The 15,747-nt window shown below is 39.8% G+C and overlaps 1 long non-coding RNA gene across 1 annotated transcript; it reads right to left on the bottom strand.

The window, feature by feature from the left end:
• Positions 1–314: 314 nt before the first annotated feature.
• On the bottom strand, positions 315–15,705 carry LOC309644127. The gene is made up of 2 exons (XR_014254261.1): positions 3,421–15,705; positions 315–763 (listed from the first exon to the last, which is right to left on the bottom strand). It is a non-coding gene; the product is annotated as an uncharacterized lncRNA (long non-coding RNA).
• Positions 15,706–15,747: the final 42 nt, after the last annotated feature.

The raw sequence follows: 15,747 nt of genomic DNA, 5'->3' as shown, positions 1-15,747 counted from the left end.
GCCAATAAAAAGTGAGCAGATTCACCCTGAATCCGAGTTCCAGAGTTTAGCGGTACTAGGGACTGTGGAGAAGATAAACATATGGTGATGGGTTAAAAATGAGGACGGGTAGAAAGTCTGTGTAAGAAATAATGGGATCCTCAGGTGTCCCTGCCCACCTCTTGCTGCCAGGAGTTGCTGCCACTCTTCCTGGAGGCTTATTATTTGCAGAAATGGAATGACAGAACCTCCAGACTTGAGGACACAGGGCATGGGGAAAGGTGGAGGTGAGTCAGAGGGTCGAACACCAGGAGTTCAGTGAATATCTGCGTTGGGTTTTTTTTTTAGTTTATTTATTTATTTATTTATTGGCTGCATTGGGTCTTTATTGCTGCATGTGTGCTTTCTCTAGTTGTGGCGAGCAGGAGCTATTCTTCATTGAGGTGCGCGGGCTTCTCACTGCAGTGGCTTCTCTTGTTGCAGAGCACGGGCTTGAGGCACGCAGGGGCTTTAGTAGTCTTGGCTCGCGGGCTCAGTAGTTGTGGCACACGGGCTTAGTTGCTCCACGGCATGTGGGATCTTCCCGGACCAGGGCTCGAACCTGTGTCCCCTGCATTGGCAGGCGGATTCTTAACCACTGTGCCACCAGGGAAGTCCCAATATCTGCATCTTGAACGATGAGCTCCTCAGATTCCTTCCTTCCTTCTCCCCTCCCTTTCCCAGAATTTTGGCAGCCAGACACACATAGCCAGGCAAAAGATTTGGAATGTCCTCTCTGGAAAACCTGTCCCAAAAGAAAAGACTCACAAATACTGGAGGTTCACCAACTACAAGTTAGGCTCATTGCAGATTATTCTATGTTGAAGGTCTCCAGTCATCAAGATAGATGAATATACATAAAGTTTCCAAACTACCTAGAATATATATATGAGATCATTTAAACACAGAAACATATAGACAAATTAATAAAAATCCACGTTCCTGACCCTCAGACTTAACAGATATTTGCATTCAATCAGATATTCAGTTCTTCACATTAACATAAATGAGAGAATAAAACAACAAACAAAAAACAAAAAGGAAACAAAGGGGGGGAAAAATGCAGAAAATCAAAGAAAAATCCCAAACTCACTTTCATTAATATTCTTGGATATGAGATGATATTGTATCCAAAAAGCAAGATTAGGATGTCATAAAAAGAGAAACAAAGAATGAGATAGAATTCTCTAAAATAAAAACTGTCAACTGAAATAAAAGATTCAAGAGAATTAGAAGATAAAAGTCAAGGAAATCTTCCTGAAAGTAAAACACACACAAAAAAGAGTGAGAAATGGAAAACAGGAGGAAATGATAAGATATTCAGAAGGCCAATCTAAAGGCCAAAATTTGAATAGTTGGAGGTCTAGAGAAAGAAAATAGGAAAGCTGAAGGAAGGTGGTTATCGAAGAGAGAATATAAGAAAACTTCCTAGAATTGAGGGATTTTAGTCTCCAGATTGAAAAGGCCTAGCACGAAAAACAAAAAAATTACCTGCACCCAGGAATGTCATCATGACATTTCAGAATTCCAAAGATAAATGATTTAAAAAAAAAAAAAAGCAGAGAAAAAACAGGTCCAATACAAAAGAATCAAGGACCTGAATGATTTAAATGTTCCTAAAGTAATACTGAGACCTTGAAAACAATTCTGAGTGAAAAGGATATTCTATGTAGAATTCTATACTCATTCAAATTACCTGTTAAATGTGAAATGATGTATTCAAATATGCAAAGAGGTAAATGTTTCCTTCCCTTACTCGCCTTCTCAGGAATCTATTGGAGGATATATTCTAGCAAAATGAAAAAGTACACCAGGAAAGAGGGAGACCTGAGATCCTGCAGGGCTGTGCCGCTGGCCTAGGAAGCAACCGATCTCGAGTGGACCCGGAGGACGTGGTCTCCAGAAACGCAAGTGGGAGAAATAATATTGATAGGTAATGGATGTTACAGAGCTGATGGAGCATGTGAAAGAGTGAGGAAAGGGACCAGGCTAGGGACCAGGATCTCTGAGAGCAGGGAGAAAATCTGCCTGTTTTGCCACCGGATCTCCAGTGCCTAAGTGTTCCTGGCACATAGAAGGTGCCCAGTAAATCACGTTAAAGGAGTGAGTGAATGAACGCATAAATGAGAGTTGATCAAGCTTCACGTATGTGCTTTGAGCCAGGCAATACAGCAGACACCTAGAAATACAGGATAAATGTAATTTTAAATGCATAGCAAAATTCTCAAGAAAGCAAGGATAACTGAGGGACAAACAGGTCACTTAGAAATCATATTGCAGGGCTTTAATTTACAGATGTCCAGAGATGCCACATGACAGGCTCAGGATCACACAGCTGACAGTACCTTAGTGGGCGGGGAGCCCAGGTGGCCATCCTCCCAATCCAGGCTGTTCCCACTTTATCCCTCCCGGCGCCTCTCCACTTACTTGAGAACTAGCGGAACCAAGTACAGGGGTTGTGGTGATATTTAAACCTCCACTGCTGGGCTGTGATAAATCCACACACTCAGTGAGATGTAGAAAGCAGGGGTGAAACAGCCCCTTGAGTTTCCCTTTTTAACCAGTTACAATAATTAAAGAGAACAAAACTGAGTGGCGAATTCTGAAAGAAAATGCTTTCCAGAGAAGTGGTTCCAAACTATTTAGAATAGGGGAAATCTCTTTTAACGTTTCACACAAGAGTAGGGCAAACAACAACTTGAAGCATGCTGGAAGATCTCTAATACTTGCCAAAAAGAAAAGCACCCTCCCTTGATTCCCAACTCCACATCCTCTCCAGCTCCCACCTATTTCTCTACTCCCTTTTTTAGCAAAACCCCCTGAAGGGCTGTCTATATGCCTCTCTGCTCCTTCTCCTCTCTGCTCAATTAAATCAGGGCTGCATTCCCATCACCCCATCAGGAAAGCTCTTGCCGAGGTCAGAGCGGTGCTGAATCTGAGATGTTGACTCATTAATCTCACTCCTTCCTGAAACACCTCCTTCACTTGGATCCCAGGACACTGCTCTCTCCCTCCCTCACTTGCCCTCCTCAGTCTCAGAGCCGGTGTCCTCTTCATCTTCCTTTTTTTTTTTAAATGGAGTATAGTTTATTTATAATGCTGTGTTAGTTTCAAGTGTACAGCAAAGTGAATCAGTTATACATATACATATATCCACTCTTTTTTAGATTCTTTTCCCATATAGGTCATTACAGAGTATTGAGTAGAGTTCCCTGTGCTAATCTGATTTCAGCTAATCCTGATTTAGGATACATACTCCACGAGGTATGTGTTATTGTCTGCATCTGGCAAGTGAATAAATACAAGCTCAGCCAATTATGTAAATTGTCAGAATCACACGAGCAGAAAGAAAAACTCAGGCCCATTCCCAGGTGGGTCTGACTCCCATACCTGGGCAGTTACCTTCCCTGGAAGTCCATGCCCTAATGGAGGGCCACTTTCACTCCTTGATATCTGTTGTAAAAATAGAGCAGTACTTTAGAAAATAATATGAGACGTGTGTATACTATAATATCATCACTGAGTATGGGACTTGACCCTGCACCACGTAGAGGTATATTATACACAACTGACTAGAGTTTACAAGTCCTTTTTTAAGAACTGATTAAATGTCTTTTATTAAAATTTAAATTCCCATAATATTGTAATAATAAGTGCTCACATAAAAAGCAAATAGAATAGACTCTGGTCATTTATAAAATAGCATTATATGAAACGAGTCTCAATAAATTTTAAAAGATTGAAATATTTAAAAGTATCTTCTCTGACCACAATGGAACGAAACTAGAAATCAATAATAGAAGAGAAACTGGAAATTTTACAAATATATGAAAATTAAACAACATACTGTTTTTTCAATGAAGGTATAATTGACATAACATATTCATTTCAGGTGTACAAAATAATGATTCAATGTATGTATATATTGCAAAACGATCACTACGATAAGTCTAGTTAACACCCATCGCCAGACATAGTTACAGATTTTCTTTTCCTTGTGATAAGAATTTTTAAGATCTACTCTCTTAGCAACTTTCAAATATACAGTACAGTGTTATTAACCACAGTCATGATGCTGTACATTACACCCCCGGTCTTATTTTATAACTGGAAGTTTGTACCTTTTGACCATCTTCACTCATTTCACTCCACCCCCCAGCCCCCTGCCTCTGGTAACCACCGATGTGTTCTCTGTATCTATGAGCTCGTTTTTTCATTTGTTTTTTTTTGTTTGTTTGTTTTAGATTCCACATATAAGTGAGATCATATGGTATTTTTCAATTAGCATAATACCCTCCATGTTGTTGAAAATGGCAGGATTTCCTTCTTTTTTTATGGTTGAATAATATGCCATTGTGTATGTATGTGTATATATGTCTATCATATATATATATATATTTCACATTTTCTTTGTCCATCGATGGACACTTCGGTTGTTTCCATGTCTTGACTATTGTAAATAATGTTGTAACGAACATGGGGGCATAGATATCTTTTCCAGTTAGTGTTTTTCTTTCTTTCAAATAAATACCCATATGTAGAATTGCTGAATCATATGGTAGTTCTATTTTAAATATTTTGAGGGACCTTCATACTGTTTTTCACAGTGACTGCACCAATTTAAATTCTCACCAACAGTGCCCAGGGGGTTCTCTTTTCTCCACATCCTCGCCAACACTTGTTATTTTTTATCTTTTTTACAACAGCAGTTCTAACAGGTGTGAGGTGATATCTCCCTGTGGTTTTGATTTGCATTTCCCTGATGATTAGTGATGTTGAACACGTTTTCATGTACCTGTTGGCCATTTGTATGTGTTCTTTGGAAAAATATATATTCAGATCCTCTGCCAATTTTTAAATTGGGTTGTTTGGGGTTTTCAGATATATGATTTGCAAATGTTTTTTCCCATTTGGTAGGTTGCATTTTCATTTTGTTGATGTACAGCATAGTGACTACAGTTAATAATACTGTATTGTATATTTGAAAGTTGCTAAGAGACTAGACTTTAAAAGTTTTCATCACAGGAAAAAAAATAGGTAACTATGTATGGTGATGGATGTTAATGATACTTATTGTGGTGATCATGTCATAGTGTATACAAATATTGAATCATTATGTTATACACCTGCAACTAATAATGTTATATGTCAATTATACCTCAGTAAAAAACAAAAACAAAACCCCAAAGCAATATGGTCTTGGCATAAAGACAGACATATAGCCCAATGTAACAGGATAGAGAGCCCAGAAATAAACCCTCACATACATGGTCAAGAATCCAACTTCCCCAGAAGGCATTCCTACCAGCTGTTCAGTCGCTGTATGAGTGACTGAGTGGGAGCTCTCCCACAAGTTCTGGAAGCTTCTTTGCTTGACAGTAAGCCCAGGGCTCTCAGTTGCTGTCTTCCATACCTGATGCCTGGTTGGTGGCAAGAAGACTGGTGAAAACAGCAGCAAAGCAAGTGGTAAGGGTAAATTTGTGATCTATAATAAGTCAACTTGCCCCGTTATAAAAATATCAACCGTGTTGTGTTGCCATCTTCAAAACGTCAGATCTTAAGTCTAGAGAAGGAAGCTCACATCTTTCAGACCCATGAATATTATCCAGACTCTATTGCTCAGATGGGCAGAGCAGAGGTTTTAATTTTAATGAAGTCCAACCTACCAGTTTTTTCTTTCGTGGATCATGCTTTTGGTGTTGCATCTAAAAAGTTATCGCCCAACATAAGGTCACTTAGGTTTTCTCCTGTGTTATCTTCTATGAGTTCTATAGTGTTGTATTTTACATTTAGGTCTATGGGCTATTTTGAATTAATTTTTGTGAAGGGTGTAAGGTCTGGGTCTATATTCTCTCTCTCTCTCTTTTTTGCATGTGGATGTCCTGTTGTTCCAGCCCCATTTGCTGAAAAGACTATTCTTTCTTTTACCATTTAATTGCCTTTGCTCATTTGTCAAAGATCAGCTGACCATATTTGCCTGTGTCTATTTCTGGGCTCTCTATTCTCTTCCATTGATCTATTTGTCTTATTGCTCAGATTGGAATTTCAGTGGAATCATTGGACAATCTGTCTCAGCAGACAAAAGCAAAGCTGTCAGAGCCTCAGCTAATTCGTTGACTTGATTCACAGAGAAGACGTTGGACAATTTCTACAGTTTTGCTTGGTTATTTGCTGTCGCTTGGGCCCAGATGATACCAAGGCCATCTGAAATGTTTATTCAGGCAAGTGTGGTTCTGAATGGTATGAAAAACAAGTAGCACAAAATCTCTTTTTTAGAAAACAATTTGAATAAAGTCATTTTTAAAGGATTCTGAAGCTTCTCATGTCATGAACATAAACACCACCATTTAAAAGCAAGAGATGAAAAGGCTAATGAAGCTTCAGTTTAAAAACATCTTAGTGATGGTGAAGCTTAATTAGAAGAAATTTTACAAAATGAAAAATATGGAATAATGAAAATAATGAAACATGTTGATTGTTACTTCTTTCCTAATATTATTTAAAATACTATTTAGAGTCAAAATGTTTTATTTGTTTTGGATAAACATGTATTATTTACTTGAAAAAAAAGTGTATCAACTAACAAAATACCCAACTTATAAGACGTGTAGTTTGATTTACTGTGTTCACTATTGACCAAAACTTAAAATTCTAACTTCCCGAAATAAATATTTCATGAGTTATTTATTTTTTGGAAGGAGCATTTCAGGAACAACCTATAGATAAGGATTGGGTTCCAATTCCTCTTTATCCCTATAACATTCTCTCCTTTTATGATAAAATATAAACATGCAAAAAAACACACCCCTTGAATAGGCTCCTTTCTACATTTTTTTGCCTAATGAACTACATTAGGTAAATTACAAAGGTCAACCAAACTGTGGTTCTTTCCTACTTCGCAGGATTCTAAGACACTTTATAGTTCACACCACAGAAATAAGAAAGAACATCTTCAATGAATTCTTCTTAATTGTAGAGAACTTATGAAAAGGAAATTAACACAATGTTATGTGATAACAAAATGAGGGCTGAAAGTCAACAAATTGAGCTCATTTTTAAAATGTCGGGCTTCCCTTGTGGTGCAGTGGTTAAGAATCTGCCTGCCAATGCAGGGGACACGAGTTCGAGCCTTAGTCCAGGAAGATCCCACATGCCGCAGAGCAACTAAGCCCGTGCGCCACAAGCACTGAGCCTGAACTCTAGAGCCCGCGAGCCACAACTACTGAAGCCCATGTGCCTAGAGACCGTGCTCCGCAACAAGAGAAGCCACCGCAATGAGAAGCCCGTGCACTGTAACGAAGAGTAGCCCCTGCTCGCCGCAACTAGAGAAAGCCCACGCACAGCAACGAAGACCCAACGCAGCCATAAATAAATAAATAAATAAATTTTAAAAAAGAAAAAAGTGAATGGCTTTAAAATAAATAAATAAAAAATAAAAATGTCCTTAGGAATGTCCCAGCCCTTTATAAGAACACACAATGACATGAGAATTCCCTGGTGGTCCAGTGGTTAGGACTCCACGCTTTCACTGTCGAGGGCACGGATTCGATCCCTGGTCAGGGAACTAAGATCCCACAAGCTGCGTGGCTCGGCCCAAAGGAAAAAGAACACACGGTGACAATATCCATATGGTGCTTCAAACATCAACAGGAAGACTTCCAGACTGTTCTTTGGTCTATCCAGCCTGCTAGCAGAGGGGGAAGTGATTATGATGTTCCAGCCACAGAGCTATGTAGCAAGTGGACAGAATCGTGGACATATTTCCCTCAGAGGACAACACAGACTTCTTAGGTGTTTTCAGCTCTGAAAAGCCTCTATCACCTGGACTCTGCAGATGGTGCTGCTGGGAGTACAGTCCCCAAATCACTAAAAGGAAGCAGTAGTCCTTGAAGAAACGGCTGATTCCAGAGCTGGGCAGGCAAAGGGCAGAATGACTCTGGAACGTCCTATTGTTTCAGAAAGTAAGGAAAATTCCAAAGAATTATGGGTGCATGCCAATGGCACACAGGAACTAGCTGAAAGATGCTGCCTTTGGTCAAATATAGGACAGTTTGAGCATCAAAGAATTTAAAAGAATTCATGAATTGATAATAAATAAGGGGCTGAGGGCAAGCTCCTCTTTGTAGTGGAATGCCAACTAATACACGTTTAAGGAATGACAGAGTTAGAAAATCACCATTTAGTAAACATCACAGTAATAATTGACCCAGGCAAGAATCAGCAATGGATGCTATCATTGGGTGCAAGTGTGCTGGGGAACAGGATGTTGAGAACAGTCACAAACATCTTCCCACCGATTCTGTTAATCACAAAGGGAAAAACGGTGCCTTTATAGTGCGGACACCTGGCAAACACAACCTGAACCAAGTGATCCAAGTTAGCATCACAAAAAGTGGGACAAACTGACATCACTTGCCTCCTGGTATGATGCACTGAGTATTCCTGACAGTGATGCATCAGGCAAAACTGGTCATTCTACAGAACAAATGGTCTATATTCTTCAAAATACCAATGTCTTAAAAGCAAAAAAAAAAAAAAAAAAGGCTGAGAAAATGTTCTAGCTTAGAGACACAGTAACTAAATACAGTGCATGATTCTAGATTAAATCTTGGGAAAAGATGCTATAAAGGACAATACTGGGATAAAAAATTGAATGTGGACTGAATATTATGTATCAATATTAAATTTCCTGAATTTAATAATTGAACTGTGGCTGTGTAAGAGAATGTCCTAGTTCTTAGGAAACACATACTGAAGTATTCATGGGCAAAGGAGCATGATGTCTTGAACTTGCTTTCAAATGGCTCAGAAAAGAATAATACGTATTATATTGTGAATCGAGGTGAAAGATACATGGGAGTTTGTTATAATATTTTTACAACCTTTCTATAGGTCTAGCTCTTTTCAAAATAAAAAGTTTAATAGAAAAATAAGGTTGGGGCACTTCTGCTTCTGGTAATGGTTGAGTAAATCCTATAAAAGCAACCTCCACAGGGGGAAAAATTTAAAAAAGATAAACTCTGGACTTTATACAAAAAATCAGCTACATAAAGCCCCTAGAGAGTGAACTATTTATTTACCAAATAAAAGTGAAACAATATCTCTAAAGGCTGAGAGAAAAAGAAAGTCAACCCAGAATTCTATATCCCATGAACACATCCTTCAGAAAAAAGGGAAAATAGACATTCTCAGATAAAAGAGGAAAAAAAAAGAAGAGAATTCATTGCCAGCAGATTTGCAGTACAATAAATGCTGAAGGAACTCCTACACGCTGAAGGTGTAGGATACCAGATGGAAACTTGGGTCCTCAGAGAGGAATAAAGAGCATCAGTAAGTAAATATGTGGGTAAATATAAAGGTCTGTTTTTTCTTCTTCGTTTCATTATAATATGTATGACTCTTTACACCTAAAAATGACAACATTGTCTTGTGGGGTTAATGAAATACATGTAAATGTGTGTACATACATACAATGTATACATACAGTGCTATGTATATTGGAGAAGGGATAAATGGATCTATATGTTACAGGTTTTCTATATTTAGTATACTGCTAACTCTATATAGACTGTGAAAATTTAAGAATGAATAATGTAATCCCTGGAACAACCACCAAAAAAAAAAAAAAAAAAGTGGAAAGAAGTATAGCTAAAAAGCCAATATAAAAAAAATGAAATAGACTTCTTTAAGAGGCAAGGAAGGAAGAACCAGAGGAACAAAAAATAGAGGAGATGAACAGAAAACAATAAAATAGTAGGTAAGAAAGGAACTTCTCAACTGATAAAGGTCATCTACAAAATACCTACAACTAACACCGTCCTCAATAGTGAAAGGCCAAAGACTTTCCTTCTAAGATCAGAGACAAGGCAAAGACGTCCACTTCCACTTCTCCTATTCAACATAGGACTGGAGGTCCTAGCCAATGCAGTTAGACGCAAAATAAAAGGCCTACAGATTGGACAGGATCAAATAAAGCTGTCTTTATTTGTAGACAACATGATCTTGTACACAGAAAATCCCAAGGAATCTATGAAACAGCTATAAAAACTAATAGATGAATTTAAGAACAGAACAGAATATGCAGTTGATTTTTATATATTGAACTTCAACCTTATTAAATTCATCTGTTTCATTGCAAAATGGGTTTATTCAGGAATTGGCAAGAATTGCAATTTGGGGGACTTCCCTGGTGGTGCAGCAGTTAAGAATCTGCCTGCCATTGCAGGGGACATGGGTTTGATCCCTGGTCTGGGAAGATCCCACATGCTGCAGAGCAACTAAGCCCGTGCACCACAACGACTGAGCCTGTGCTCTAGAGCCAGGGAGCCACAACTACTGAAACCCGCGCGCCTAGAGCCCATGCTCTGCAACAAGAGCAGCCACTGCAATGAGAAGCCTGCACACCGCAATGAAGAATAGTCCCCGCTCGCGGCAACGAAAGAAAGCCCGTGCGCAGCAACGAAGACCCAACACAGTGAAAAATAAAATAAATATATTTATAAAAGAAAAAAAAGAATTGCAATTTGGGACATGCAATCTACAGGGAACCACAGGCAAGTCTGGAGAACAAAGGAGAGAAAACTCTTTTATAGAGGAGAAGGGGGAGTTGGGAGGAGCTATTATAAATAAAGAGTCCATTGGAGGAAACTGGGAATTCAGAGTGTAGTGGCTTTTCATTAGCTGAGTTGTGACAGTCTCTCAATGGCTAGGCTATTTCCTGGCAGGGAGAAATTCTTCCTGCTGCTAGGTAGTAAAGTGGTAACCTTCTTCCCATTAGAGATACAAAGGTACAGTCTCTTCCTGCTGGGTCTGCAGTTGACAGTGGAACGGTAGGGCGTGAGAGCTTACCCCTCTGGCCCCCCCACTCCATTTTAAATGAGGTTTCTGTTTATTAACTTTCATAGCACAATTTTTAATGAGTGTGTAGTACTCCATGGTATATTTGCCTTAGAAATGCCTAATGAAAGTACAGCTTCCCTCAGCTCCCCAGTCCAGAGATGAGATGAGATACAAGTAATAAAATTTATGACTACCATTTATTAAAATGTGTATCTGAAACTGTGCCAAGTGCTTTATGTACATCTTACATGAAGTGGGTACTATTTTTATCCCCATTTAACAATGAGAGACAATGGTGTACTGGTAAATGTTTTATAACCACTCTCTAGGCAAAAAAAAAAAACCTGATTCATAGCATTTACCAATTTCCATGGTGTAAATAATCCCACTATGGCCAATTTCAAGCTATCAGCATGACATCACCAAACACAGAGTTGGGAAGAGATGAACAGTAGCACACCATTATATAGTTTTGCCACCATACAGAAACAATAGACAAAAATAACCTTTAGAGCATAGAAAATAGTAAAATATAATAAAATGAGGAAGTAATGAGTTTTAATTATTTATTATGGTTGTTTAATATAAGTTGTTTATTTGTAACTTTTAATAATTTAATTTTTGATAATAGCTGTGTTTAATAACCCACTTGTGAAATTCCTGAAATTTTGACAGTTGGCTCTTGCCACCACTGAAAAGAGATTAAGTCACTTGTACAACCATTGGACTTCAAACGTCATCCTCTCAGCTCTAGGACCATTTTGCCTTATCTGTTGATGCCTGCTGTAAGCCAGATACATATTAGTCCCTGTGGAGAATCACATGTGAATAGTTAAAATGCAGGAGGTGTATTTAATAGTACAGCGCAATACATTCTATGGAGTGGTGTGGTGTGCACACTGAGAAAAATGAGTCAGTCCTATCTTGGGAAATTAGTTGTTTTTAAAGGGAAGGTGACACTTAGGCAACTATCAACAATGGCTGCTGACATCACGAAACAGAGACAACCTGACACTGTGTGCCTCCTGACAGAAGGACCACCACCTCCTATAACATAGTAATGCCAAGAAAGCAAAACTCAAACCATCTGAATTTGATTTACTACCTACAGTCTACTACCAATTTAGAGAAAATCAAAAGACAAAGTAACAAATGAAATTACCCTACAGGGACTGAATCAACAAAATCTAGACTGTGAGAAACACTACAGTACAAATAGTCCAATTTCTTCTACAAAAAAATTGCAAGGAAAAAATGTATGGATCTTACTGGGAACTTGATTTAAATAAATTGTAAATAAATTCTCCAACAAGACAGTTGGGAAAATATGAACACTGACTACATATTTTATGATACTAAGAAAATATTGTTAGTTTGTTAGTTGTGTAATATCACTGCAGTTAAATTTTGTAAAAAAAAAAAAAAAGGTTCCTATCTTTAGAGATACATATTGAAATATTTATATATTTATAGAGGAAATGATATCTAAGATCTTTTCAAAGTTCTATGAGGACATGTATGTTCAATTGATCTTTAACAAGGGTGCCAAGACAATTAAATGGAAGAAAGAATAACCTTTTCAACAAATGGCATTGGGACACCTGGATATCCATATGCAAAAGAATGAAGTTGGACTCCTACCTCTCACTGTACACAAGAATTAACTCAAAGTAGATCATAGACCTAAATGTAAGAGCTAAAACTATAAAATTCTTAGAAGAAAATACAGGAGTAAATCTCTGTGGCCTTGAGTTAGACAATGTTTTCTTAGATATGACACCAAAAGCACAAGCAACAAAAGAAAAAAATGGATAAATTGGACTTCATCAAAAGCAAAGACTTTTGTGATGCACACAATATCATCAAGTGAAAAGACAACCCATCAAATGGGAGAAAATATTCACAGATCATATCTCTGAAAAAGGACTTATATCCAGAATATAAAAAGAATGTTTGCAACTCAACAATAAAAAGACAAATAAAGGCAAAGCATTTGAATAGTCATTTCTCGAAAGAAAATACAAATATCCAATAAGCACATGAAAAGTTACCCAGAACCATTAGTCATTAAGGAAAATATAAATCAAAACCACAATGAAATACCACTTCATATCCACTAGAATGGCTAGACTTAAAAAGACAGACAATACACTTTGGCAAGGATGCGGAGAAATTGGAACTCTCATATTGGGTTGGCTAAAAAGTTCGTTCGGGTTTTTCCGTAAGATGTTAATGGAAAAATCCAAACGAACTTTTTGGCCAATCCAATATATTTCTGGTGGCAATGTTAAATGGTGCAGTCACTTTGAAAAACAGTTTGGCGGTTCCTCAAAATGTTAAACATAGAGTTACCATCTGACTCAGCAATTCCACCACAAGGAAGAGAAGTGAAAACATATGTCCACACAAAAACTTGTACACAAACGTTCATAGCAGCATTATTCATGAGGCCAAAAAGGTGGAAATAACCCAAATGTCCATCAACTTACTAATGAATAAATAAAATGTGGTTATCCATACACTGCAATATTATTCAGCCATAAAAATAATGAAGTACTGATACATGCTGCAACATGGGTGAATCTTGAAACTTCTGCTAAGTGAGAGAAGCCAGTCACAGAAGACCACACATTTTATTATTTATATGAAAATGTATGGAATCAACAAATTTATAGAGACAGGAAGTAGACTGGCGATTGTTTACAGATAGGAGGGCTGGGGAAAGGACTGACTGCTAATGGGTAGGGGTTTCTTTTAAGGAAAGATGAACATGTTTGAAAATTAGATCGTGGTGATGGTTGCACAATATGGTGAGTATACTAAAAACACCGAAATTGTACATTTTAAATGGATGGATTGTATAGTATGTGAATTATAACTCAATAAAGCTGTTTTAAAAAAAATTCTATAAGGAGGGGAAATAAACAGAAATAAGATCAGCTGTGGGCTGGTAAGTGTTGAAGCTGGGAGATGAGTACAGGGGGATTCATAATACTATTATCTCTAGTTTACATTTAGAATTTTCTGAAAGAAAAATGTTACAACATTTCCTAGCATTTTCAGAGGTGCTTATCCAAATGTTCTCTGGCCTCCCCCAGTTCATGGGCTCAGAGAAGGCCATCCGTCCTTCCTAGGTGGGGTGGAGTGGGTTTGTTTTACACATAACCTGAGCTGCTGCTGGCCACTTCCACCATCTTTCTACTCCATTGACCACTCTGGCCTCTCTGTTAAGCACCCTCCTCCCTCGGGCTGCTTCCTGTGCTCTCCGTGCTGCCAGCTGTCTTCCAGCAATCTCAGCCCAAGGAAAGATCCTTTAAGCGGTTCTGACTCAAGGTGAAGCTGACTTCCTTCCTACATGGCTCTTGAGCCCTGAACAAATCAAGGGATGTATGTATGTGCACATAGAGGTCCCTGGAGATTTGCCACCAGTTAAAAAGCCGTAGAAAGGCTCTGGAACATTCTACAACAATTAGGGGGTGGGTCCAACCAGTTAGGTAGCTCTGCTTGATTTCTCACATCTGTGTGGTCCCTGACTCAGCCAAAATCCAGAGTTACACGGGTTTTGGTATGAAATATGAAGTGTGGCCTGGAGGAAAGATCAGAGGAGGAACTGCAGTCCGGCTGGGACAGCAGGGTTGGAGAGGAGGAAGGGCCACACGACAAACGGCAGAAGCAGAATTGCCAGGACTTGGTGACCAGCTGGATGGAAGGATTAAGAAGAGTTCCAGGTTGGGGGACCAGGTGAAAGGTGATGTCCTTAGCTGGGATAGAAAATGAAAGAGGACCGGGTTCAAGTGTGATTGTTGACATGGAATGCCTGTGAATGCCTCGGTGGGGATAGAGGGGCTTAGCTGGAAACTGAGGTCTAGGGCTGAGGTGAACCAGCAATACTGAGAACTAGAAGCTGCAGATGTGGCGTCTACATCCAGGCTCAGAGGCCTCTCTCAGACACAGGGCGACCGAATGGTCTGGTCCTGGTTTACACCCTCTGTCCTGGTTTATGCCTATAAACCTATCCCTGTTAGCACCTCCTGCACTCTCAAAGGTGTCCCAGTTTGGATGACAAACTGTCTTCCAGTCACAGCTCTGCTTCTTTCCTGCTGTGTGACCTTGGAGCAAAGCATTTCTGCTCTTGGAGTCTCCGTTTCTTTCCTCTGCAAAAGATGGAGATTGAACAGTGATCTGAAATGTCTCTTCCTCTGAGAAGCTGTGTTCATCTTATCTGGCCGTTTCTCTTGGGGTTCAGGTCACCTGATGTGGGATGTCAGTCACCTCCGAAGAGAGCATTTGTGTGTGTGTGTTGAGGGGGGATCTCTCTGGGGTACTGAGGCTGAGGACGAGAGTCCATGGAGCCCTTTCAGCACCAGCTTATGTCTATGCTGGAGCTATCTGGCTCACGGACTGGTGACAATCGGTAAGAAGGCGCCAGGAACTTGGAAAGTGGGGGCGGAGGGGGCGGTATTAGGCTTCGGCGACAAGCTGGGAAGGCGGTGGGATCTGCAGTTAAACCTAGCTTCAAATCAAGCTGCTACTTGACCTCTCTGAGTCTGTTTGCTCATCAGTGAAATGGGGTTAATTAGGCGGCCTCGCCAGGATGTGTGAAGCTGGAGGTGATATACGTCCTAAAGGCAGCAACCGCTGCTGGGATCGCGGCGGCAGAAGCTTTGGGAAGTGAAGCAGGACCCCGAGCGGGACTGGAGGCGATTCCCGGAGGCCGGGGCACCAGCGGGCGAGGAAAGGGGGATCCGAACACGCTCGGCGGGGAAGGGGAGGCCGACACCCACCGCCGACCCCGGGGATGCCGCTTCGCGTCCACGTTTTCCCTCCTGGCCCCCGCCGGGGGTCCCGGTCCCCGGCTGTCACCTGGACGCTCGGGGATGGGGCGGGCGA

This window comes from Balaenoptera physalus (genome assembly GCF_965194825.1).
Source record: "Balaenoptera physalus genome assembly, chromosome: 15".
Taxonomy (NCBI): Eukaryota; Metazoa; Chordata; class Mammalia; order Artiodactyla; family Balaenopteridae; genus Balaenoptera; species Balaenoptera physalus.
This window is presented reverse-complemented; position numbering and strand designations above follow the sequence as displayed.